The sequence below is a fragment of the Ornithodoros turicata genome, chromosome 1 (genome assembly GCF_037126465.1).
Source record: "Ornithodoros turicata isolate Travis chromosome 1, ASM3712646v1, whole genome shotgun sequence".
Classification (NCBI taxonomy): domain Eukaryota; kingdom Metazoa; phylum Arthropoda; class Arachnida; order Ixodida; family Argasidae; genus Ornithodoros; species Ornithodoros turicata.
This window is the reverse complement of record NC_088201.1, coordinates 20,085,497-20,110,037: the sequence shown is the minus strand read 5'-3', so window position 1 is coordinate 20,110,037 and position 24,541 is coordinate 20,085,497. Positions and strand designations below refer to the sequence as shown.

General features: G+C 47.0%; 1 protein-coding gene and 1 long non-coding RNA gene across 2 annotated transcripts in view; one reads left to right on the top strand and one right to left on the bottom strand.

The window, feature by feature from the left end:
- LOC135377598 (probable G-protein coupled receptor No9) overlaps nucleotides 1–24,541 on the bottom strand; it is a 344,006-nt gene that overhangs the window by 62,271 nt on the left and 257,194 nt on the right. The gene's annotated exons all lie outside the window — the stretch shown is intronic.
- The window catches only part of LOC135377599 (uncharacterized), a 143,046-nt gene continuing 132,253 nt past the window's right edge, over nucleotides 13,749–24,541 (top strand). Inside the window, exon 1 of the long non-coding RNA XR_010418154.1 lies at nucleotides 13,749–14,044. This is a non-coding gene — a long non-coding RNA (uncharacterized LOC135377599). The remainder of the gene's footprint in view (nucleotides 14,045–24,541) is intronic.

The window sequence follows — 24,541 nt, the reverse complement described above, 5'->3', positions numbered from 1 at the left end:
TTTTCAATAATTTCGAATACCTCATAGTGAAATATTTTGTGGTGTTCTGCTCATTAGATGATATTCTGCTCCAAACATATGAGCCTTTTCACCCAGCATAACATATGGTGAGAGAATGGTCCTTCTCTGTGTGTGTGTGTGTGTGGGGAGGGGGGTATGTTTAATAGAGTGGAAGCAAAAAGGAAATGTCAGTCAGGCTAAGGCAAGGTCAGGCCAGGTCCCTCTGTGTTGTGTATGGTGGACTGCATTAGTGGGATGAACTGCACTGAGAGTTAATGAACATGTTCCTTGTAGCCTGCGTTGTGTGCATCTTCTCATTTCTATGTTTACAATGTGAATGTCCTGTACTTTTTTTTAGAAACTGCACCTATTTCCATCTCTGACTGAACGTAACTGTTGAAGTTGGGAATACATTTACTGGAACCTGCAATGCCCAGAGTACAGTGTAGACCATGACCTCACAAAATTTGTAGCCTTTAGTGACAGAATATTGTAAAGCATGTAAAGTGGGCTTCGCCGAACTCTTTATTGTAATGAGGCGATGCCGACTTGCCGAATGGCGACAGGACAGCGATATCTTGCTTCAGTACTATTGGAAAAATATTCGAAAATTTCCAATAGTGAAAATATGTTGCTAATAGCATCAGGTATTCGTGTCATATTCGCAATTCCGAGTATTCGCACAGCTCTACCGTTTAGACATACTGCATCCGTAGACACCTTTTATGCTTCCTCAGAAGCATAGTGCCGCGCTCTCAATGAACATCACCTGTTTTTTCTACCATCACCATCGTCATCACCATCAACAATAACAACGAGGATGACAGAGTTATGGTATGGTCACCTGATACGTGTGTAAATATATAAATGCACTAACACAGCAGCGCGTATTCATCTCTCGCTGGAAATTTTCGAATTTTTAGTACTGCTTTTTAACTGTTCTCGCTCCTGCATACTCGGAGAAATCCTGAAATAAAATGTGAGTAACCGAATCGAAGTAGCTCACCCCATATATTACGCATACGGCACTGATGAAGGGCGAAAGGTCACTTACCGTCACCATTAATTTTCCTCACAGTGAAAGGCCTAGATAGCGAAAATCTCTCTCCTCTACGTTGTCTTCAGCACACTTTTTCTAAGTTCGTTTTTCTGTTTGCATTGTTTTTCTTCCTTCTTTCAGCTTCCCTGTTTATTTGTTTCGTGGCACAAATGGATGAACGACCATCTGGAACGTTAGCTGTGTGCCTCATTCCGTTCACTTCACCAACCCGAAACATGTTTCCCAACAACCACCTCGCGTGTATAAATCCCTCGCCCGGAGTCCAGAGAGGTTTCTCGGATGCTTGTGTCGTAGTCTGATTTACGATCTAACCCTCTGCTCGCAGCTCTCCTTTTAAACTTATAGCTCCATGTTTTGCACCCTTACTTATTTTCTCCCACGCTCCTATTTTTTCAACTCCTCTGTTCTTTGCTCGAAGGAGTAATGTTTCCACCGATACAGTGTTGATATATTTGTTCATGTTTCGTATGCAGGACACTTTCCCAGAATGATTTGTCAAAGGCTCTGATAAATATTGGATAGTCCTGAGACATACACGTAGTTCCTGCCCACTACGTCAGGGCCCACTTCTTCTTCTTCTTTTTTTTTTTTTCTCCTTGCTTTCCGAGAGTAATGCCCCTGTTCAGAACAAGCATTGTTATGCGCACTGGCAAAGTCAACACACTCTGGGAAAGCGTGTATGATACAGGCCGTAGTCCTTGAGTCATACCACAGTTTGCTGTACATTGGAGGCACATCACTTGAAATTAAAGCGCGACCCGCTATTTTCACAGGAAATGTTCGAAGGCCTTATTCGCCTAATATTCACCTTCTATAGAAGCCCTATCTTCACCAAACTAGCATTTTCGAGGATTTCAAAAGAGAGAACGAAAAGTTGTACGGTGGAATGCCCACTCTTCGATAGTACCCGGGCACTATTCTTCTCTCGTCCCTGCCTGAATCTTGACTTTACGATATTCATAAAATCCCCAAAAACGAAAAAATAAATATAGAAGATAACATAAAAAGTAACTAAACGACACTTTGGCGTACTGAAGTTTGGCCATCATTCATTGAGCCCTGGCTTGGTAAGCATTTTTCCTCATCCTGCTCGCGTTTGGGGGGGGGGGGGAGCAGAAAGAGCAGCAACGCAGCGCAGATCGGGCGTCAGAAAAGCGACAGCAACCGGCGCCCATCCATTATTAAGCCACAGGGGTGGTAAAGTTAATAGGAAAGCTAATTTTTCAATACTTGGAGACCCGCAACAAAATTCAATTTTCCGCTCCGCGGCCTTTTGAGTCGACGCCACGAAAAATGCACCGATGGCGTGAAGGCTCACATATCGAAAACGTCACTCTGTTGGTTTTTAAATTGTGTGGAAGTGTGGTTGTCATGATTACATGTCCTACCCTGAAACAACTCGAACTTCAAAATAGAAATTTGAAATATTCATGTAACAGCGTCCAATTACATTTCTTGGGAACATGGTTAATAGCGTAAAACAGGACCAAAAAACGCGTCTATTATTGCGTCCTAATATTGCGCATCTAATATGTATTATCTTTACACGTTAGCAGCGCTGCAGCTTTAAGAGATCTAACGACAGACCTGTCTAACGTGTTCCTGGGGGTAATTCTGCGGTCCAGCATCACGTCGCTCTTGACGAACCCGTTTTCCTGACTCCTACATGTTTTTTTTGTTTTTTTGATAAACTAGATCGCCTCCACTGGTCAGTGCATATTTCCATATGATCGGAAGGTCATATGGAAATATGCACTGACTGAGATGAAACCGAGAATGGCTTGGGTCTCGCAGGTGGAGTAGTGAGCAATGCTGTAGCTCCTTTAAAAGGAAGACGAGATTATTGAGGATATCGGTAATACCAGAAATTACCTTACAGAAGGGCGGGTCTCAGATATGCGGCGTTTTAGACTTATTACTGCAGTGTGCGAAGACTGCGCGAAAACCTCCCGGAACGCTGCCTAGTGCAAATTTTTCCCGTTCCCTGCAGATAGATAACTCTCAGATGAGGCTTTGAATCTCATAATGTAGCCTTGCCTGAGCATTCGTTCAACGAGAAAAGAGCGCAAATCCAATTCGGCAACCACGGTTGCCATTACATTTGATAGTGTCGCTCACGCTTCCTCTCTCAACCCACGAAACAAGAATGGATATTGCGAGAAAGAAACGGCACCGGCATCAGTTTCGATTTGATAAAACGCGTGGTCATATTTTCCTCTCACGCGAAACGAATCCAGAATCAAAGGTCATTAATCACACATTCTCGTCGTGTAGCGTCTTAATTGCGTTCGTAACGGATAATATTGGGTATCCACTTCCGCATACAATGGCATGCGTGCATTGGAGCACCGGCTCAAATAATACGTTTTATCTTACCACGGCGGGGTTTCGATGCCGCTCTGCTCATGACAGTCAGAATAAAAATAAATGACCTGGCTACCTCTACTTTGAGAAGAAAACTTCACTCGATATTGCCACCGGAACCAAAGTACCAGCAGTTGGAATTGAGCCTCATAGCCAAACTGATAGCAAGGTTGACCATGGTAGGGGACGCCCGGATTCGTCAAAATATAGGATACAACAGCGGCATAACATGACAGTGAACCAGCTCGCGAGGCTCAGTGGTTAGCGTGCTGACCGTGACACGTCGAGACTGGGAGGTACCCGGGTTCGAATCCCCAACAACACCGAATATCCACTGGACGTACGATTAATATCCTAACGTCCGTGGTCGGATTCGTCTGTCTGATGGATATCCCTCTGTGAATGAAGAAAATAAAGCGCGGAAATGAGATCCTCAGGATATCCAGAGACGGACATACACGGTGATCTATGTCCCAACAACACATGGCAGCCCTAACCTGGGGATAACGACTTTCGTCCTGTATGTCCGCTCACAGGTCCAAATGGAGAAAGGAGAACTCTGGGACGTCCGACAGACATCCAGTGTTCTGCGCTGCTTGCCCCTGACATCGTTTTTCTTTTCTTTTTTCTCTGTGTGGTTCAAACGCTTAATGTGACGGATTTAGTGAAACTAGCATTTTTTGCACTGTTAATGTGGATGGACAGTTAGGAATTGAAATTGAAATTGAAATTGTTGTTTTATTGGTGCCCAAGAACAGCCTCGTAGGCCTTAGAATTGGCGCACACAACATCACACATGTTAAAATGAGATACAAAATACTGTACAAGAAAGCAAGATAATTGAACAAAACTAAAGAAGATGCCAACAATAAAACCATCACCCTCAATTGAGATGCCGCCACAGTGCCGCCTCATGCGTCGAAAATGAGCTTTAACTTGCGGAAACAAAACAAAAACACATGTATCTGGTGACGCTATCGGAACTGCCCTTATCTTGTGTTGCATTTTCTGTTAACCTTTTTCCAGGACTCAAGAGGCGACATTGTACTCTTTCACTCTCTCATATTGGGGGAAAAGGAAAGACGGGTCTCCGAAGATGCGCAATGAATAAAATAAAGAAAAAATGGTCTTCCTTCACGAATTTTTTGCGGACTATCTACCGAACGGATTTTTGTTCTGAAAACGGCTACGATATCAGGTCACCGAAAGGGACAGATGTTCTCATTGCGACAACTTCGTAGCTTTCATAATTAAAAAGTTAATTAACGATTTTTAAGTAATTAGTCATTTGACGGTCGAGCAACATATGGCCAAGAACATCCGCCGACCCAGGGATGATAGAAGTGAAAACAGCATGTCTATAGCCCTTATAGTTTTTTATGAGAAATCTGCATCGCCTAAAAAAGACACCCTGTATAGTTATTGAAAGGCGGACTTGAAGCGATAATATCACTCCTATGTAATGGATGCATGGCGCACCCACAGTTCGTTAACGACATTCTGACTGTGTACAAGCAATCCAGGGATGGCGGTCATGAGATCATATTACAATGGATTCCTGGACACTCACTCATACAAGAGAATAAAGCGGCTGATGGCGTAGTGGACCTTGCACGCCTCTCCTCGTCAAAACATCTACGATACCTGTTCAAACGCTTTTGCACAGGTTCCGTTTAAACGTCCCGTACGGGCGCCAATTCCTCCATAAAATTTTGAGGGCTGATTCATTGAACTGTACACTTTGCTCTTAAACTTTGTTCTTAAACTGCCATCATTCAATTATTTTGTGCAACCGTGGAATACACTAAGCACATTCTCGTGCACTGCTCCAGATATGCATCTCAAAGAGCCACTATGAAATCTGCTCTCGACCGATTGGACAACCGAGGCTTTGACCTCGTAAAAGTGCTGGGTACTTGGCTAACCAGACAAGAGGGACGTTGCCTTGTCAGCGCTTGTGACTTTTATCCGGAGTAGTGCATTGGAGACAGTCGACTAGGACAGTGTGCTTCATTGTGCACTATGCTAACCGCTTGTTTGTGTTTGTTTTATCGCCTCTGCGTAGGACAGACGAAAGTCGCAGTGTTTTTATCTCTTTTTTTTTTCGGTGGGAGAAGGAGTGAGATATGTTAACGGGAGTAGCCGAACTCGTCGTGTGATGAATTCAACCTCTCCCCCCTTTTTTCTATTTTTCAACATCAAAATCAACAAAAGCGAAATGGTGCTGACAAGCTGGTGCATGGCTGCGAAATAAACCCGAGACAAGGAGAGAATTTGTCTGTACTCCTTGTCTCGGGTTTATTTCAGAATCAAAATCAACATCAAACCGATAATTGGGGAGATCGAGATTTAATACTAATCGAAGGCTCGTGAAACTTCTTTCTATTTGAGTTCAGCGAACACCCCTCCTGCGAAATCCTGATAACACTTAGGGCCAGATCATGATCTCAGTTGTCTCGCGACGTAAACCCCAATTATTAATTCATTAATTAACTTAGGCCCAGCCCAAGAGATACGAAGCTCTGAAAAAAAAGCTGGGAAAAAAAGCAGAAAGAAAGCTAAAAAAAACGTTATTCTGTCTGTTTTTGTATTCGAAGTTGGACAAAAAAAAATTCCCAAAATTTCCAGTCCCCAACAATGTAAAGTTCTGTCACAATATCACGCATAAACGAGACAAAAGTTTCATGTCTAGTCATTCCAGTCAACTATTTGTTCTTTTTACGTGATTTGGTGTATTTCACCTCATACTTTGCAGTTTTGAGTCAGACCAAATAGAAGATATTACACTTTGTATTTATATAGTGAAGGACGTACTCTTATGAATCTTAGTCACTGAACAGTGAAAAGTTAGCCGATCTCCAGTATATTTTCAATTTTTCACTTAAAAAAATCTGAGAAAGCCCTTTGCATTTCAGTAAGTCAAAATTACGTCGTTCAATCAAGTCGGAATTTTGCATCCCCACATAACTTTATGTTTTTGTTAGTTCTAGTCAAGCTTTGAACTAGTGGTTGCATTGACCCTAACTTGTAATATTTCGAATTCGTGTTCTAAAACCTATACTTCTAAGTTATATTACACAAGGGTTTGTGCCCTAATGTTAGCTAGTCAATCTAAGTGTGCAAGAGCAAAAGTTTAGTCTTGTTTTCAATTTTTCTGAAAAAAAAAGAAGAAAACGTGAAAGAAACCGGTTTTGCTACAGCTGTTCAAACTTTCCGCATCTTTTGCACCTCTAGTCACATGGGCTGGTTAGTATAATGACGGTGTGTGCATCTCTCATTGTTTGAGGTCGCAAAGGTGCCCTAGATATAGAGGAAATAGTGGGCTAAAAACATAATGAAGAGGGACTCACCTTTTTTGGTGACTCATAAATCAACAAACAATAGGAAAAGTTCAACGGCGGTGCTCAATAAAAGAACTCAACAATGGTTTCGCTTTAAACTCGCGTACAAATGCTCGGAGACAACATACTGAGCCTGCGCTTCCTTTTAGGGGACAGCAGTAATATTTTTCAAACGCGATGGGTGGTCAAGCATTGCGCTTTGTCCCTTCCTTCAGCCTTCAATACAAGAACTCAATCGTAGCTGAATGGAGAAGATTCGTTCGCAGTCAAGGATTTATTTGCAGAATGGCCTCTATCTGCTTTATAGAGTTGTTACTCGCAACACAAAAGAACTACCCAGGAAAAATGTGCCGATATAAATCAGCCAGAGGAAGGCAAAATACGTACGAAGATGGCAGATATTTTGAAAAGTGCATTAGAAGATGTACAGAACCAATGCCGCTCTGTGAAAACGGATTCCTCGCAAAAGTCGATCTTTTAAGGTAGGACGAACAAAGTCGTGATCTTTTAAGAAATCCGATAAGACTTCTTCGCCCCCCTCGATACCATTATGTTCGTTATCAAGGAACCTCATGAATGCAGGCGCGTATGAAATTTTTCGACGGCTCCAAGTACGATAAAGAAATGTATTTTTAGCTTTAAAGGGCGCCTGGTCGAGATATTCTCGAGGCTGCGCGTTATAGCCCGCTTGTGAACTCTCTAGACGAAAGTGTTAGTAATCGCGACATCTTTGTCAGTGATGCTTCGAATGAAACTTCCCCCCCCCCCTTCCTCCTCGTATTGATTCAATCTTCTTTTTACTTTCAGCTCAGGAAGGAACCCGTGTTCACTTCGCTTTACTCATTTGAATACGATAGCAGTCTGAACGAAAGAACCCTCCACTGCTTCTTTATCAGCATGTTTTAGTTTGCGTTTAAGCATCTTTTGCAATCCCAGTGCGTCGCTCTCAATAGAAGGGCGTCGGCGAAATTCTTGCCCCGAAGCCTGCAGTGGCCGGTCGCAAATACGCTTACGCCGGGCGCACATTCTGTCGTTTTATGACGCACTCGGTTTTTGCTGTGCTATGCACGAACAACCTCGGGTCAATGTTAGACTAAGCAATATCTAAGCAGAAATGTTGACCATAAAGGGTAGAGATTCGGCTATATGAAACGATGTGCTCACAAAAGAGCATTCAACGGGAGAAATAAAAATACCCTTTTCTATATGCCTCATAAAAAAGAACTATGAAGATACAAAAGCTCGTTAAAATCCATTTTGAGTACAGACATCATAGTGATCAGTAAACAACTTCGGCTTTTTTGTTCTTTTCTTTTTGGTTCCACGTTAATACTTTTTTTTAATTCGGTGTTAGCGCCGCGAAGCAACTGTGGCTGTGAGCGACGTGCAGATGTGGACAGATGAAGAGAGGACACCAGGAAGGAGTGGGGGCCAGGGGGGTTAGTATGCGTCTCGGGCCGACTTTAGGGGGAACTGTGCGACATTCGGCTGGAAAGACTTGGGAAAACCCAGGGAAAACCTCAGACAGCACACCCAGCGGTATGATTCGAACCTACCACCTCCCAGTCTTCAGCATGACCTTGGCTACCAGCAACGAGCGGGACGCCTTAACCCGCTCGGCCATGCCGCTGGTCCACGTTAATACAGTGAAGCCACTTGTGCAGGCAAGGATAGCTGGAAAGGATAGCGGGAAGGAGCAGATGACAGGGGAGTTAGACGCATCCGGGGGGATCGCCTTCAATTCGAATTGTGTCGACCCCTGGAACGTCTGCAGGAATACAGGGAAAACTTGAGACAGCACAACCGATGGTGGGGTTCCATTCGACAAACTCCTAACACAACCTTCGAGCCAGCACCAACTAGCGGGTGTTTTATATTAGAAGGAAAGCAAATACAAAAAAAAAATGTCTTGGACTACGTTTTCTTTTTTTGAGGGACGTGGAGAGGGGTTTACGAACAGCATTTGCTGCGTCGTATTAAGGAGCGCCAACGCCCAAAATGGCAACTCTTGAAGGAGTAGCTGTGCTTTGGCTGTGACGACCAAAAACCGGCAGCCCCTCATGGGGAAAAAGGTTGGGATCGGTGGCGTCGCCTTCTTCCTGTTCGACTTTCCGCGGTCTTTTCCAAGCTCGATTAGGGCTCGATGGCCATGCGTTTCTTAACAAAATTATTCGAAATGAAACCTTCATTATGCAAATAATTTGCGATTTGACGTTGATGTGTTTTTCTATTGTGCCGTATGTAATGCATAGGCTCATACAACTACCTGCACCGAAAGTTTCTTAATTTCGCTTTATACCCGCATGGACTCAGGTAGGACGGTGCTTTGCTTGCTCCTGCTAAGGACGTGGAAAGGAGCAGTGTGCCCTTTAAAGTGAATTAAGCGAACATGACTGTAGAAAATACGGACGTAGGAGTATACTATGTGCACCTTCTACGACAATATTTCCAGTTATTCATTTCTTACCAGCCCGCTTGTATCATTGTATAAGTCTTCATGTCACTCATGTACGTAGCAGCATGAACCCTAATAAAAGTTTAGGAGAAAAAAAACACACACACACACACACAGCAGCTCGTGTGGCGCAGTGGTTATCATGAAAACCTTCAACGCCGAGACTGCGAGGTGACGCGGTTTCGAATCTCGACACCACCGGCTGCGCTGTCGAAAGTTTTCCCTGGGTTTTCCATTAGACTTTCCTGACGAATGTCGGCACAGTTACCCCTGAGTCGTTCCCGGACGCATACTAACCCCCTGTCCCCCATTCCTTCCTGCTGTCCTGTCTACGTGTGTACGCTGCTCGTAGCCACAGCTGCTTCGCGGCTGTAACACGGAATTTAAATAAAATTAATAAAACATTTATTCATTTCTATAAGAACCCAAGGTGGGTGTACAGGATGCTTTTAAATGGGGAACACTTTGCAAGTTGCTCAGAAAGGTACTCTATGTACAATTTTATTTTTATTTTATTTTTTGTTTCGGCGCTGTAGCGGCGCTCTATTGCTGAAACACCTGATTAAACAGTGTGCAAATACACAAAATAGAATTCTATGACACATCCAAGAATCTAAGCTCTCCAGTGAGCCATCTCAAACCGTTCAAGGCACAGACAATTTATCAGGGAGCGAGTGAATTGGCCGTTGGAGACGCATTCTGCAGACTGCTGACCAAGCCTTTCGCGGCCGTTGCAAGAGTCGTATGGGCAGTTAGTACTAGCGATTGTGGACACTCCGCTGGATGTTTCCTCTTCGGAGAATGACCCTACTGATGCAGACTTCAGCGTGGAGGAGCTCTCTACGCGGCCATTTCCCGTTATCGGTGTCACTGTGCACCGGGAGCAGACGTCACCAACTGGCAGTTCCATATCTAGCTACCTCGGCTGCGAATGTTCTTTTGAAGTACATTAACTGCTCCTTGTGTAGCGGGTGGTCCGGCGTCCTAGAAGGTGTCAATAATTATCCTGTACATAAGGACTATACCTCTCAGGGCTTTAGAATCCTTCAGACCCATCAGCCTGACCAGCCGTCCGTGCAAGATAGTGCGATGCCTAATTCTGGCCCGCCTGACATGGCTTCTTGGAACCGATAAAATGCAGAAAACAAAAACACTGAATACGTTCGTGAATTTATTACGGTACAAGCTTTCGTGCAGGCGGCTGCACTTCCTCATGTACCGAAGGTACCAGGTTCGTTTTCCTGTGTTCTTCAAACTACGGTCCTGACTGCCCTTTGACGTCTTTGTACTACCTGTAAAATGACATAAATGCGAGCTAGCTTGTGTATGGAAGCCCAATACTGGCATAGTTTGAGTAGGGTAGTGAAAAAAAAAAAAACAGAAGAAGACAGCACAGACGACATAAAGTCTGTCAATGAGTCGACTGTGTTGCATCGTTTATATACATTCTTTTTCGTGTGCTCACGTTCATGCTTTTCCAGTATGGAGATTCTCGGAACTGGCCGTCTTCATCCTCATGCCATGTTCGGGTTCCGCACTCCCTGATGTACAATGAACAGCGTGCTAGACACGGTTTCGTATACTATAAGAGGAAAGAGTGAATGGTCGTTTAATAGTAGCTTCCTTGATATAAAATGGGCATGACACGGGTGCTTTAAGAACAAGGCTGTTCATGAAGTTGGCCGCCCTTCCTTGCCCGATCCTGCGTGGTGTGTTCATCACCTTGTCATCTGCGCCTATGTCATATGCTTATGGTGTTCAGAGAAGCAATGGTCGTCCCTTCACAGATGTTGCAGGATTATCTTAATGTTGCAGTTAGCCGTATTACCCAACGTGGAATAGATGTCTCCAGGGAAGACTGTTTTCTTGCCCTTCACGCAGAAGCGGAACTTTGAGATTTCTGCATGACTGTTCTCTCTGCAAAGTGACCCAGCACCCTTTCCTCGGCTTCATCATTGGTCGAACTCTCATGGAATGCAGAAGTCGAGAACACCAAAGAATGTCCTCCAACTCGCCATTAACCTTCGTCAATTCCTCTTGGGTACTCGCTGAGGCAGCTCATACCGTTCTATGTCTGGCCTATATTGTTCGCTCGTCTGTCATACGGTGGCCTAACAGGCGGTCATCTAATGACGACTGCTCGTCGTCAGAAGCAGCTCTTCAGGGTATCTTGACACGAAACGTGCAAGTGGGCTGTAGGGATACCTAGGGCTACGTTGAATGTTACAGCATTGGCTGAAGCGAGATAACCATCTTTTTCGTCAGAGCAACTCCTACGTGACTATACTGGCCTGGCAAACACGCATCGTCGTTATCCCTTTGTCTGCTCTATATACCTTCCTCTATAAATTCCTCGCGCATATTCTGAGGCACAACCTTTGTGAAATAGGCATCCCACCAGGACATGCCCACCAGGGCACGCATGCCCTGCAAGAACGTGATAACTTTTTCATCTGAGCAGCGTATCGCCAAGAAAAAGCCAATATCGTTGCGCATGCTTCGGAGTAACGGTATGTGCTATTTTGCCAACTGGTATATATATGCCAGCTTCCATTAAACACCACCTAATTCTGTCGAGCGAGTGCTTCAGGTGGGCGTTGGTGAATTGCACCGTTTTTTCCCAACAATTCAGATGCAGATGTCATCGGCATATACAGAGATATTGATCCTGGGAGCAATGCAGGTCTTCAGTCACACGAAATTTTCAGGGCGTGAACACAGGTTAATATATAGCCCACAGGTCAAAGAAAAGAATCGCTTTCAGCCTTTCTAATGTCGCCCAGGGAACATCATCCCCAACACACGCGGATCAATAATACGAAGAAAGAAGAAATATGTGGCATGTTTTCAAAGGGAAACAACAAATCCGCCACTTTCCATAACGCAGGAGAGCGTGTAGAAACTGGAGGCACACTGTAACGAGAGCACAAGGGAAGAAAACAAGAAGTAATGGTACCAATGCAAAGAATACCCCCCCCCCCCCCCCGTTCTCACCTTACGTATAAGTCTACCCTCAATTTTTAATGCATTCTAAGAGATATAAGACCCCCGGAGTACGAGGTCGAAGCTTAATGTTTTTCCAAGCTGAAAAAAAATAATAAAAAAATCCTACCTCTGATTAACTGCCTTTGAGAGGGAAGAAACGAGGACACGAGCTAGCCCGCCATACACGAGCTAACGCACTACAAAATATGGAACAGTGTTTGTTTGTTTTTCTCTCTCTCTCTCTCGCGCGCGCGCTCTCGTTGGGTTCCTGCTTTACGTTCTTCTTTCGAGTACAGAGCGTGCTTGCAACCTTAAAGTAGCTGAGACTCGACAGCGGGCGGTTGCATTAACCCGAGGTGACGACGGCGCGATCTACGAAACATTCGCACGAAAATGACGCATTAGAGGAGGCGTTGGCATCGATTCCTAGGTAGCCTGATTTATCTGCCCACTGTGGGTAACTGCCCGCTATGTGTGCAAAGCGCGCCTCGCACAGTGCACGGCGCTGCAACCCGTGTTTCTTTCTTGGATTGGATTGACCATGTTGTGTACCTGGCGATGCAGCCACTCAAAGATTCACCGGAATCGCGACCTACTACACATTGTTGTATTCGTTTGTTGTATTGTAACATTTCATATCATGATCACGTTTTCATCATTTATTGTTGTTGTTGTTGTATTCGTTTCTTAGTACAGCGATACTTTTGGAGTTACAGACAATAACAATGAAACTCTCCTACACTACCGACCTCATTTATGGCGCGCATGCCTGTTCTCTTACTCTCCCGTCACGTTCCACTCGTTTTGCCCTATTGGCGGGTCAAAAAATATTGCTCCTTGGAGCAAATCTTTCGTCTCTCCTCCCCCAATGGAACACTCCGCGCCTGACCTGGTTCTGTCAATGGAACAATTTCTGCACCTTCTCGGAGCGAAACTTTCACCAAGCAGTGTCAATGGAGTTCGCCAGCAGTGTGTTCAGTTATACAGGGTGTACTGTCTAAAGTTGACACTAGCAGCTCGAGCCTTCAAAAAACGCCGTTGAAGAATTAAAATTGCACGCGAGGTAATAAAAGTCTGCACATCATGACCACGGCAAAGCCAGATACAGATGACGGTGCGGCATTATTTCGCAAATGGATAGAGTCTACGAATAGAAAGTGAAAACGACATCTGCTCTTTTCCCACATTTAATTATGTTTAACGCCCGCTCATTAGGCCCAGAAGTTTCACCCGTTAGTTTATCCAACAATACATCCAACACGCAGTTTCATGAAAGAAAGTCAGCTGCCAACACGGCGTTTCTCTGCCACGTGAGCAATGCACGAACATAGCCTACGCACGAAAGCCGTGTCGGCTGCTAAATTGCGGTACCGTCCGTTCGCTAGCGTAGGCTTTTGTTCATTACTGATAACCAGATGAGCGGGAAAGTCACGTCGCAAACGATAAGAATGTTTCTCCAACTATTTGTAGCGATGGTGTAGTGATAGTGCATATGAATGCCTAGCGATACCACTATTATTGTGAATAAACTTATGGTGTCTTCGACTGGTTGCTTCCGATCGCTCTAGAGTGCTCTGGAGCCACGTTTCATCTTCGACTGGTCGAAACAGAGCACTCTCACTGCATTTGACTGGTTCATTTGGAGCTCTTTCCTCCAAGTCGGAGCGCTCTATAGTGATCTCACCAACGCCGTCGGAGCGGTTGCGAAATCTGAGTGGGTTACCATCACGTGACTGCGCCAGCTTTCCCTGAGTAGTGTTTCTGTCCCGCGATATGCCTGCCATGTTGTGCATCTTACGTCGACGTCGTTTTGCATACGAGGAAAACACCGGAAGTCACGTGAGTTAGCCTTCCCTCTCCGCTCGAACCTGGCGCGTTCGGGTTTTGCACGATTCCTCCGGCTCGGAGCTGGAGTGAGATGCGGTGACCCGCCCCAGTTCGGAGTAACGGGACGACCAGTCGACGACACCGTTATTGTCGATATCAGGCACTCGCAAGCTCCTTGAGAACATGACAGCGTAGCACTGTCTTTGTTGGAGAAATACGTAGACGGGTATCTAGAGTTTTTCTTTTTCCTCTCTTATCTTTGCTTTTGTGGTATCGTAAAATGCGAAAGATCAATCTGTTTGACGCGGTATGGGCACAGCAACTCTGACATGCTTCATTCTGTCAATGCAAGCTGTTTTGGATTGTATTACAAATGGTGTTAACAAAGGACTGTAGAGAGAATGAAACTTTATACAAGTGGCACCTTAAACGCTATGTTCATTTTTGCTTTTTGCTTCATGGAGGGAAACTTCGTCTTGAACAACCTGGCGGTGTCAAAGATTGGCGACCGAGCAGGAAATATTTTCTTCCTGCACAATTTCGGGCCACTTATGCACGAATTATAACATAGCCCCTGCGTGAACTGTCATTTGGTGTTTAATTGTTAACACTGTAAAGCTCGGAGCCGTAGAATTGGCTTTAAAAGCACATGCGCGAGGATGTAGCGCAACACACTCTGAGAAAAAGGAAATCAATAATTGTAGTCCTATTGGAGACTAGATGCATTGCCACAACCGTTAGTCCCTGTCGCGACAAAACGCATGGAAAGTTATGCTAGGTTTAGGGACTTTTTGCAGTGCTGGGGAGTAAAATCCAGTGTAAGGGACCAAGATGGGTAGTAACTACAATCTAGGGGACTAGAACCTGCAATTACATCCCGATTTACTGCTTTTTTGTGTGTGTGTCTTTCATAGAGTGCAGAAATAGAGCAACATCCAATAAAAAGCAGAATATCTCGAACAGATTTGCAGCCGCTGACATAGCTGCCTTTGCGCCAATGAACAGCAAATCGTCTTCATCATCATCATTTATAATGTTAGCTGATGAAAGTTGGAGAGTGACGTCAGTACTATAGTACGAAAGGATGAGAAATAAATGAGCCTCTACAACATTCTAGGGCACTCAAAGGGGCTCTAAAATGCAAAAGCAACTTGTTCTCAAATGAAAGTCCGTGTTTCAATTAGTATAATGCACGCAAAATTAGTTCACACAGCGCTACCGTTTAGAAGAAAAACGCAATGAAAACAGAGCCGTCTTTGGCGGCAACAAATGGATCATAGGGAAACAAAGATTGGCGGCATCCAATCAGATTGCAGAACAAGAGCGCGCAGGCCAATCGTGCGCGTGTGCAAGTCGAACGGGTCCTGTCGTAGCGTTGTGTACATACCCAGCATGATGCGCATTGCTGAATTTTTCAATGCCTATTTACTGAATTGTAGCCCACAACAGTAATCCCAAATGTTCTAGTGACAACAATTATCTTCACGTCCTTCGGACAGCGACACCAGCGTGCTTTGTAAGTCGCGCTATGTTTTTCGCCATGGCGTGGCAGGCGCGTTCACGCGCAGCATGCACTAAAAGCACCCTATGCATACCCGATGCACGAGCTGAAGCTATGGTGAGCTAGAATGACTGGTGTGCTTACCGGCCTATCCAATGCATGGGAACGCTTGGTCGCGGCCGTGGCACCCGACCACGTGCGATTGTTTACATGGATGCGCTGAAGCTCGCTGCGCGCCTTGCGGAAGGATTTTTGTGGGGATCCGAGGTACTCTTCTGTTTTGTATCACGTGCCCTTTCCGTGAAATGCAGAGGTTCGCACCGCGCCGGCCGAGAAACGGAACAGTGTCGATGGATGGTTTATCAAGGGCATCACGAGCTCAGTGCAAGGTCGTTGCTTGCTGAGGTTATCTCTCATTCTTCTCATCTCTCGCAATTGATAATTTGTTGCTTACAACAATGATCATAAGCGATTCAACAGTGGTCGGTCTGTGCATATCGCAGTATTCTCGCTCAGACTTGAGGGATCTTTGCGCTTCGGGGAACCCTTCCAGTAGCATTGGCAATGCGTTGGGCGTTCGCTCGCTGCGCGTGCACAATCTATACTTGTACCCCGCCGAAAAGCTGATAGCCTCCTCAGCCGGAATCGAATCCACAACCTGACGCCAAACAATTGAGGGTTTTAGTAAGGGGGCCTCCATAAATCACTGATTGTAAAGTATGCGTAGACTTGGTTAGACGATGTGCAATGGCTATTCCTTGCAATTTAACTGTGCTTGTTTTCTCGCATTCGAAATCGGCTATCGCATAATGACCGCGTCCAGGCACAAGTATGCCAGGATTGTGTATCGAAGGCGCGAAGGCAAGAGAAGGGCCACTACAGGACCTCACGGTATGACCGGAGACAGCATGGTTTCAATAGAGAAATCAGCAGCAACAAATCGTTGGATGTTATATTTTCTAATTTCACCCAGTTTTCAGAAACTGTTTCTCTCAGCGATTCACAGGTTAGAGCACAGCGTCGGACTCGTGCGCAGTGCAAGAATTAGCGAACCTGGTCAGAGTTTGTGATGCGTATTCTTTCGCGTTTTATTAGGCCGGTAAGTGGACGGGATAAGTAGGGAAGCGCACGTGTGCGGATAAACAGTTTTCGACAGTTTAATCAGGGGTCAGATAAACCCTCGTCGCTTCGGACACTGACCGGGTGACAAACGTGGGACCGCGCAGTGCTTTACAGACGATTGCCTAATCAAATACCGCGATCATATGTACTAAACCGCATTGTATTTGATGCGATATAAATTACATCTAAGCATGCGACATTATCTTCACTTGTTGCCCCTTGACGATAAGCCACCCGTCGTTTCGTTTGCTTTTCTATTCATCCTGTTCTGAACCCCTTAACTGGTGTACGTACAAGTGGAAAGAACTTCGGCGATAATGTGCCTGCTGTTCACAGTCACATCATAACTACTGCTTGTTGCTCGCTATTTTCAAGAAATGAGACTCTATATAAGAACCGAAGGAAGTGTGTTACGACGACGACGTTGATCTGTACAGACGTTCGCTCATTCTGCTCCTGCTGCTATACTAAGCCTAACTTCGCTTGCCTGGGGTTTGACTTCTCGTAGTCCACCCCAGGGTTCTTCACGATGTCCGCCGCACTGTCCTGCGCGCTAAGCACCGTAAGGCCCCCAAAGGACCATGCTTTCAACTTCACCGTGCCCGACGAGGCTTCCGTAGATGGCGTCATGGATGCCGTCTGTGACCTGGTAGGTCACGACAATGTACACTCCATTCAACACCAGGGTGGTCTGTCTTTCCAAGTTCTTGCCAAAAATAGGCGAGCCCGTGATACTCTTCTCGAAGCCGCAAAGGTGGTGTATGAAGACAAGGAAGTCTCTCTTGACCCAGTTTCAAGCTCAAGGATCACGTATTTGACAGTCAAAAGGTTACCAGAATACGTGTCGGATGACGCACTTGTGCGGGCCCTTGCACCGTATGGAATAGTGAAGGATCTTTCGTTCCCGGTCTACAAAGACCGCCCAACTATACGCAACGGAATCCGAGTAGTCAAGTTCGATATGAGGAAGCCGGTCCCAAACTTCCTTCTGGTTGGGTTGGACCGTGCTATGGTAGACTACAAAGGGTTAAAGAAAGTGTGCGGTAGGTGTGGCTCGGAAGGCCACTTACGAGGCGACTGTAAGGTATCACGCTGTGAGAGATGCGGAGTCTTTGGTCATCCAACTGTGGGCTGCCGAGCCCCCTGTCTTCGTTGTGGTCAGAGCCATGCCACAGTCGACTGCGTTCTGCGTCGGTCCTATTCCTCAGCAGCGAAAGGGGAACACTCAAGGCCCAAGACCCCGTCTCCCGATAATAGAGGTCGTGCCCGTGCTCTTGTGGACAGTGTTGCTGGCTTCCCAGTTTTGGAACCGGCAGTGCCTGATACCGGAGATCATGCCCACGATACTGCTGCTACAGCTACCCCTACTTTTGTGGATAGCGTTTCCGACTTCCCGGCTTTGGCATCGGCGGCTGGGGTGACGGACAATGCTGTTTCTCCTAAGTTGGTACCTGATTCTGTGGGCTTGGACACGTCATGCACTCACAAGCTGCCCGACATCACAGTGCCAGTAATTGCGGCTGGCGGTCTTCCCCAGCTCAGTGGCTCTGAAGCAGGCACGGAAGAAAACTGCAATCTGTTGGGCCCAGAGGCCTGGCCAGTGCTTGATGATGACGGGATGGATGATTCTTCAACGTCCCTCTACTCCATCGCGAGTTCGGACGTCGATGAGAACTCCTCTGAGCCTCGAGCCGCAAAACATCAGCATTTGTCTTCGTCTGGGGACGCGGCTGCTGCTCCCATGCCGAAGCGTAAGAAGTGTGGTCGGACGAAGTCACGTACGGGCTCCCCGCCTAGCGTCCACATGCCGCCTGCGTCTGACGGCGAATCATGATGAGTGTATCCGGCTCTTTCATCCTCACTGTTATGGCTCTCCGCGTCATGTCCTTAAATGTCCAAGGGTTCCGGTCGCCCGCCAAACAGGTCTCCGTTATTCAGTTCGCTCGCAGCCTGAGCTGCGATCTACTTTTCTTGCAAGAAACGCACTTCACAAGGTATGCTGACGTCTTTGGCTTTACTGCGAGGTGCAACGTCCGCGCGTTTTTCAGCTTCGGGACTGTACATCGGAGTGGTGTGGGCGTTGTGGTTCTCAACCCGAGCCTAGAATCTCATTGCTTTGCGAGGCATGATGCGGAAGGTCGCGCCCTGCGCTTCGACTTCATTATCCAGGGGAAGAAGCTATCGTTCATCACCGTGTATGCTCCATCCCGCACAAGTGACACCAACACCTTCTTTTATCACCTCCGTACGAGTTTCATACCACCTAGTGGTGCCGTCCTGTGTGGTGACTTTAACTGTGTGGTGGATTCTGACTGTGACGTTCGTGGCCCCGGGCGCGGACGCCCAACTTGGAACGCGCGTGAGCTCCGTCGGTTGCTGCAAGAGCACCGTCTGCGCGACGCCTGGACGATGGTGCATGGGGATACATTCGTGGCAACGTGGTCACATGCAGGCTCTGCGTCCCGTCTGGACCGTTTCTACATACCTGGGGACCTTCAGCCGTACGTTACTGGCTGCAGCGTAATCAGCACTGCCCAGCTCGGCGCTCATGTTAGTGATCATCATGCTGTGATCTTGATTCTAGATGTTTCACAGCTTCCCGGCAGCACTGGGCATGCAGTGCGTTGGCGTCTCGACTCTTCGCTTCTCCATGACGACTATGTTGTTTCGGAGATCAAGGGTAAAATCGCAGAGTACCTAGCAAGTCGGTCGCCAACTCCAGCAGAGTGGGATGAGTTCAAAGTCTGGGTGCGCGACCTCTTTCAGACGTGGGGACGCCGGAAAGCGCGGGCGCGAACAGCCATGCTTGCGCGTTTAGCTGCCAAAATACGTATTGTGAGCAGAGGAGCGCCGTTGACACCCATGATGGAGGAGTATCTTGCGACGCTGCAGCACCGCTACCGTCTACTGCTTCAAGATTCTTCTGGACGGGCGCGACAAAATTACTTCAGGTCTCAGGCGCTTGCTGGCCCTGGCGTGGTCCGGTACCTGGATTCCGTGCGCCGCACCGAACAGCGTGAGCTTCCTCGTTTCCGAAGACCAGACGGCAGTGTGACTGAAGACCCCGGGGAGGTGCTCGCCGGCTTTGAAAACTTTTTTCGGAACTTGTACACTGACGAGTCTGTCAGCAGTTCGCGAAGCTCATTCTTCGAGGGCCTTCCGGTCCTTCCCTGGATCGACCACGACGCTTTAGAACATCCTCTCCGTTTGGAAGAGCTGGACATGGCGGTCCGATGTGCGGCAGTTGGCAAGAGTCCAGGACCTGATGGGCTTTCTTCCGAATTCTATGCTACGTTTTGGCCTTGCATTCGGGAGTTCCTCTTCGACGTTGTTCGAAGGGCTTTCGAAGGTGCCGACTTCCCGGAGTCGTTTGGTTATGGACATATAGTCTTGCTCCCGAAGACAAGCGGCGACCTTGGTAGTCCCGAACACTTGAGGCCAATAACGCTGCTGAACAGCGATTACAAGATAGTGACTTCCGTATTGACCAATAGAATCCAAAATGCTCTCCCGGCAGTAATCCACCATTCTCAGACTTGTTCAGTGCCAGGCCGCACGATGTACACCGCGCTGTCAGGGCTGAGAGACGCACTGAGCTACGCCACTCCACGTGTACCGGATGGTTGCTTACTTTCACTTGACCAGAAGAAAGCATTCGACCGTGTGGTGCATAGTTACATGTTCGCTGTCCTCAGAGAGTACGGGTTCCCTGGATGGCTCATCAGTGCCATCGCCAAGCTGTACCGCAATCATCACAGCAGCCTGTACATGATGCAGCAGTTGTCTAGGGAGTTCCCAGTCTCCAGGGGCGTACGGCAAGGCTGCCCACTCTCTCCAGCTCTGTTCACCTTGGCAATTGATCCCCTGTTATGGAACATTGAGACCAACCCGTGCATTCGCGGTTTTCCGCTTCCCAGATCCGGGGAATGGAAGGTCAGTGCGTACGCTGATGACATCACGGTTCTTCTGCGGGATGCAAGCTCTGCGTCTGAGGTCCTTCGAGTCTACGAGTCCTATGCTGCACTTTCCGGTGGGATGCTCAACTTCGCCAAGACCAAGTTGATGCCACTCGGGAGCTTTTCTCCGTATTCATCACTGCCTTTCCAGTTCAGCGCGTCACTAAAAATACTGGGCATTGTGTTCGACTGCCGCGGCCCAAAGGTCGATAACTGGTTCAGGGCGCTGGAGGAGCTCCAGACGAAGTGTGATGCGACACAGGCATTTGACCTGTCGTACTGTGAACGATCGTTCCTCGCACGTACTGTCTTACCGGGACGCTTGTGGCATCTTAGTCACGTTTCTATTGCCCCACGTGCAGTCGTCGTTCGGGTGCACTCTTGCCTCTTGTCATTGTTCTGGAGAAAGCGGAGAGGCCCTGTCCTAAGGACCATGCTGGCATTTACGAATTCTAAGGGCGGGATGAGCCTTCCAGATATCGGGCTTATGAATCGGGGCATCGCTCTCAGCACCACGTTGCGAATTGTGCACGCTGAGGAAGACTCGCCGGCGAAAGTGCTGCTCACCTACTGGGTGGAACTCCTCGGGCCAAACCCTGTCAGTGGTTCACGGGCGGTAGCACCATTGGGGTTTCACGCCGCGGTTCATACGTACTACCAACAGCTCTCGCCCCTTGTTCCTGATGGCAGCCTCGTTGCGGCTTCCCCCTCTTCGATGGCTGGTGCGCTGTTGCTGGACTCCGTGTCAGCGAGCGAGAGCCTTCGAGTGCGTGTTGAGCAGGCGTCAAACATAGCATGGACGGTGTTTACATGGCTCCCTGGATTTCTGCGGGACACCATGTGGTCTTTCGCGTGGGGCGTGCAACCCACACGGGACCGCCTGTACTCGTGGCACCTAACAGCGACAGATTTGTGCCCTTACTGCAGTGAACGTGAGACAAACATGCACGTGTTGTTTGCCTGCCGCATTGCTCGCGTCTTTTGGAACCTTGTCCGACGAAGCACGAACATAGTATGCCCAGTGCGCTTTAACCAACGTCACCCACACCGCCTTAGTGTACTTCTCACAGCTTGCGGCGCGGTTGTGCTTTGGGAGGCTCGTTGTAAGGCAGTCGCGCAACGTCGTCGAGATGTGCCCATTTTTTGCTTGGTGCGGAGAGCGCGCATACTGCTCACTACTGAGTTGCAGCGGGAACTGTTCGCTATTGGAGATGACAGGTTTCTTCGTCGATGGCGCTTCCATCCGTCGCTTTCAGCCCGAGGTGGCTGCGTTACGATCAAGGGCACGCCGCCGTGAACTATATCATATCATTTCATCGATCACCATGTTGTAAATAACCGTTGTACATAATCGTTGCGTCATCCTGCAGCCCCTGAACATGTGACCATACCTGTCTCATACCTGTCTCATTAAATTTTCCTATAACAAAGAACCGAAGGAAGTGTGTTTGGGGAACCCACTCATTGTTTTGGCCCGTACAGCCTGTATGTGTACATCTCGGGCTTTTTTTTATTGTACACACCATCAAATAAGACCAATAAAATGTCTTTATATATAACTGGTTTGTTGAATGCCAGTATTCAATAGCAAGCAATGGACGAGCGTCGCTAAAGTTGGAAGTAAGAACGACAAGATAAAAACTGCAATAAAATAAACATTCCAGCGTCCCTGTTCCCCGAATATTCACCAGCTGAACGCGTGAAAGTGCGGGTAGTCAGACAACAATACTGGTGGTGGAATTAGAAAAAAACTAATTTATGGAGCAGCTTCGTTTGCAGCGAACACACAAAACTTTTCCTTAAGAACGAAGATGGAAATAGCAGCGGCGCTCGGCATGTATCATGATACCTGATAACAGCGAGACGATGTCTTTCTAGAAATGAGAAAGATTAGTGAGATTACGGGGGGGGTAACCCTGAATGCTGTATCAAAATAGGACGGTATACACTGTCTGCGTAGCATAAAAGGTGGTGGATACTTCCGAGTGATCTGCCTGCTTGTCTGGCGGCACATGCTGCTCGAGCGGGGCGGGGCGGGGCGGGGCGGGGCGGAGCGGGGCGGAGCGGGGCGGGGCGGGGCGGGGGGGCGTTCTGGACAGACTTCATAGGCAACTGTGCTGACAATTTGTCTTAAAGTGTACGAGCAAAGCCCAGCCTCAGACAGCACAGCTTCCTCGAGATTCGAACCCGGGTTACCTCCCAGTCTCGGCATGCCATGTCAGCACAAAAGGGCACCTTACATTCTAACACATAGTGACCCCCAGCACCAGGAGGGCCGCCCCAGATTTGTTCGCGGAGTGGCCCGGACTTGACCTCGTTTGGGATTGCTGGTTCTGCTGCAGCTATCTTCCAAAATTTGGGCGGCAGAACAGCTGGACTAGAAAGCATGGTATGCTTTCTAGTCAAGCTGATTCATTCTGATTATATATCAACTGTGAAATAGAAAGCTTGTTGCATCGCGAAAAGCCGGGACAAGGGGAGAGCAGTGATATAGTGTATAAACCCTGTTCTGAAATCGTACCATTGCCTCTACGACGAAGGTATAAAATAGACAGAGTGTTCCTACAGGATGTGACTTTCTGTCTAAACAGGATCTCACCTTACATTATGTCTATTACGATGTTCGCGACAAATACATAGTACACCCCGACTTTTGCGTGTCAAACGACGCGATTACATGTTATGAGGTAAATAAGGAGATGTTCTTCAGCTTGCATAATTGGATGTCAAGAATTGGCTTAGGTATCTGACTGATTTTCCCAATACTCTGCATCTATTAGTACATGACGCTGTTTTCGGAAATTGCGTCTTCAACAAAATCTCAGCGTGAGTATGGAAAGATTTGTGTGACTTTCAGAGCGTGTATCAGGATGGTCAGTCTGTCGCGCCCAAAAACTTTATACATTGTGCACCAGTGTACGACAAGCGCATCATGTTGGGTTTTACAACAATGGCGTGTAAAAAAATCCTGCAGCCAAAATTTTAGCAGCCTTCCATCATGTCTCAAAACGGAAGATAAGCTGAGTGACTTTTCTTTGAATGTTTCAAGTGGGTCAGGGCATATACAGACACGCAGCAAGCAGCAAACGAGTATGTACTCTGCTGTGAATGCAAACTACCTCAAGTATACCTTTATGACTATCAAAGACACTTCCAAGTACATTCATCTATACATAACGTATCTGTGTGATGTACCCAAGGAGACTGGAATGGAATCCCTTTGTACTATCTCACAAAACATGTGAGAGCTTCAGACAGAATTGTACATAACAAAAATACTCTACTCAAGTTGCGTTACCTTAAGTGCTTTTGGAAGTAACTTGGTATCTTACAAATACTTTTAAAAGGCAGTATTTAGTATCTTGACTTGAATACTTTTTTAGTATCTTGTACAAGCTTGGCTCCATGATATATTGCAGCAGTGAAAGTCCACTCCATTCCTCCCTTTTATTTATTTCTTGTTTTTTTTTTTGCGTTATATATGGCTAGGCGAACATTCCCTCGAAGAAAGTATGTAACTACAAGGCCACTAATTACCTAAAATTCATTAATTATCCTCTTTAATTAGGGGATTTCGCGCAGAAGCGATGTAGCGAAACGAGAGGTATTCCTTATCCCCCGAAGAAAATTATCTCTCGATTATCCCAAGAAGGAATCGAAAGGCTTTAAAACACTGCCTTTACCACAACATTCCAAAATGCGAACTCGTCCGTCCGTCGTAATCATATCTCCGAAGCATGATGTATCAGCACGCCCACATTTTTTTCTTTCTCCCCCTGTATCTGCCAGATCGCTTCAATTTCGGCCATCGCGGGAACTCCCTGGCGCTCCCAGGTGCTCTTTGCGCATGGTGTCACATGGCCGTGAGGGCGCAAGAAGCGGCAGCGGGTCGAGCCCTTGGTAGCCACTGGTAGCCACCTATCGGCAGGC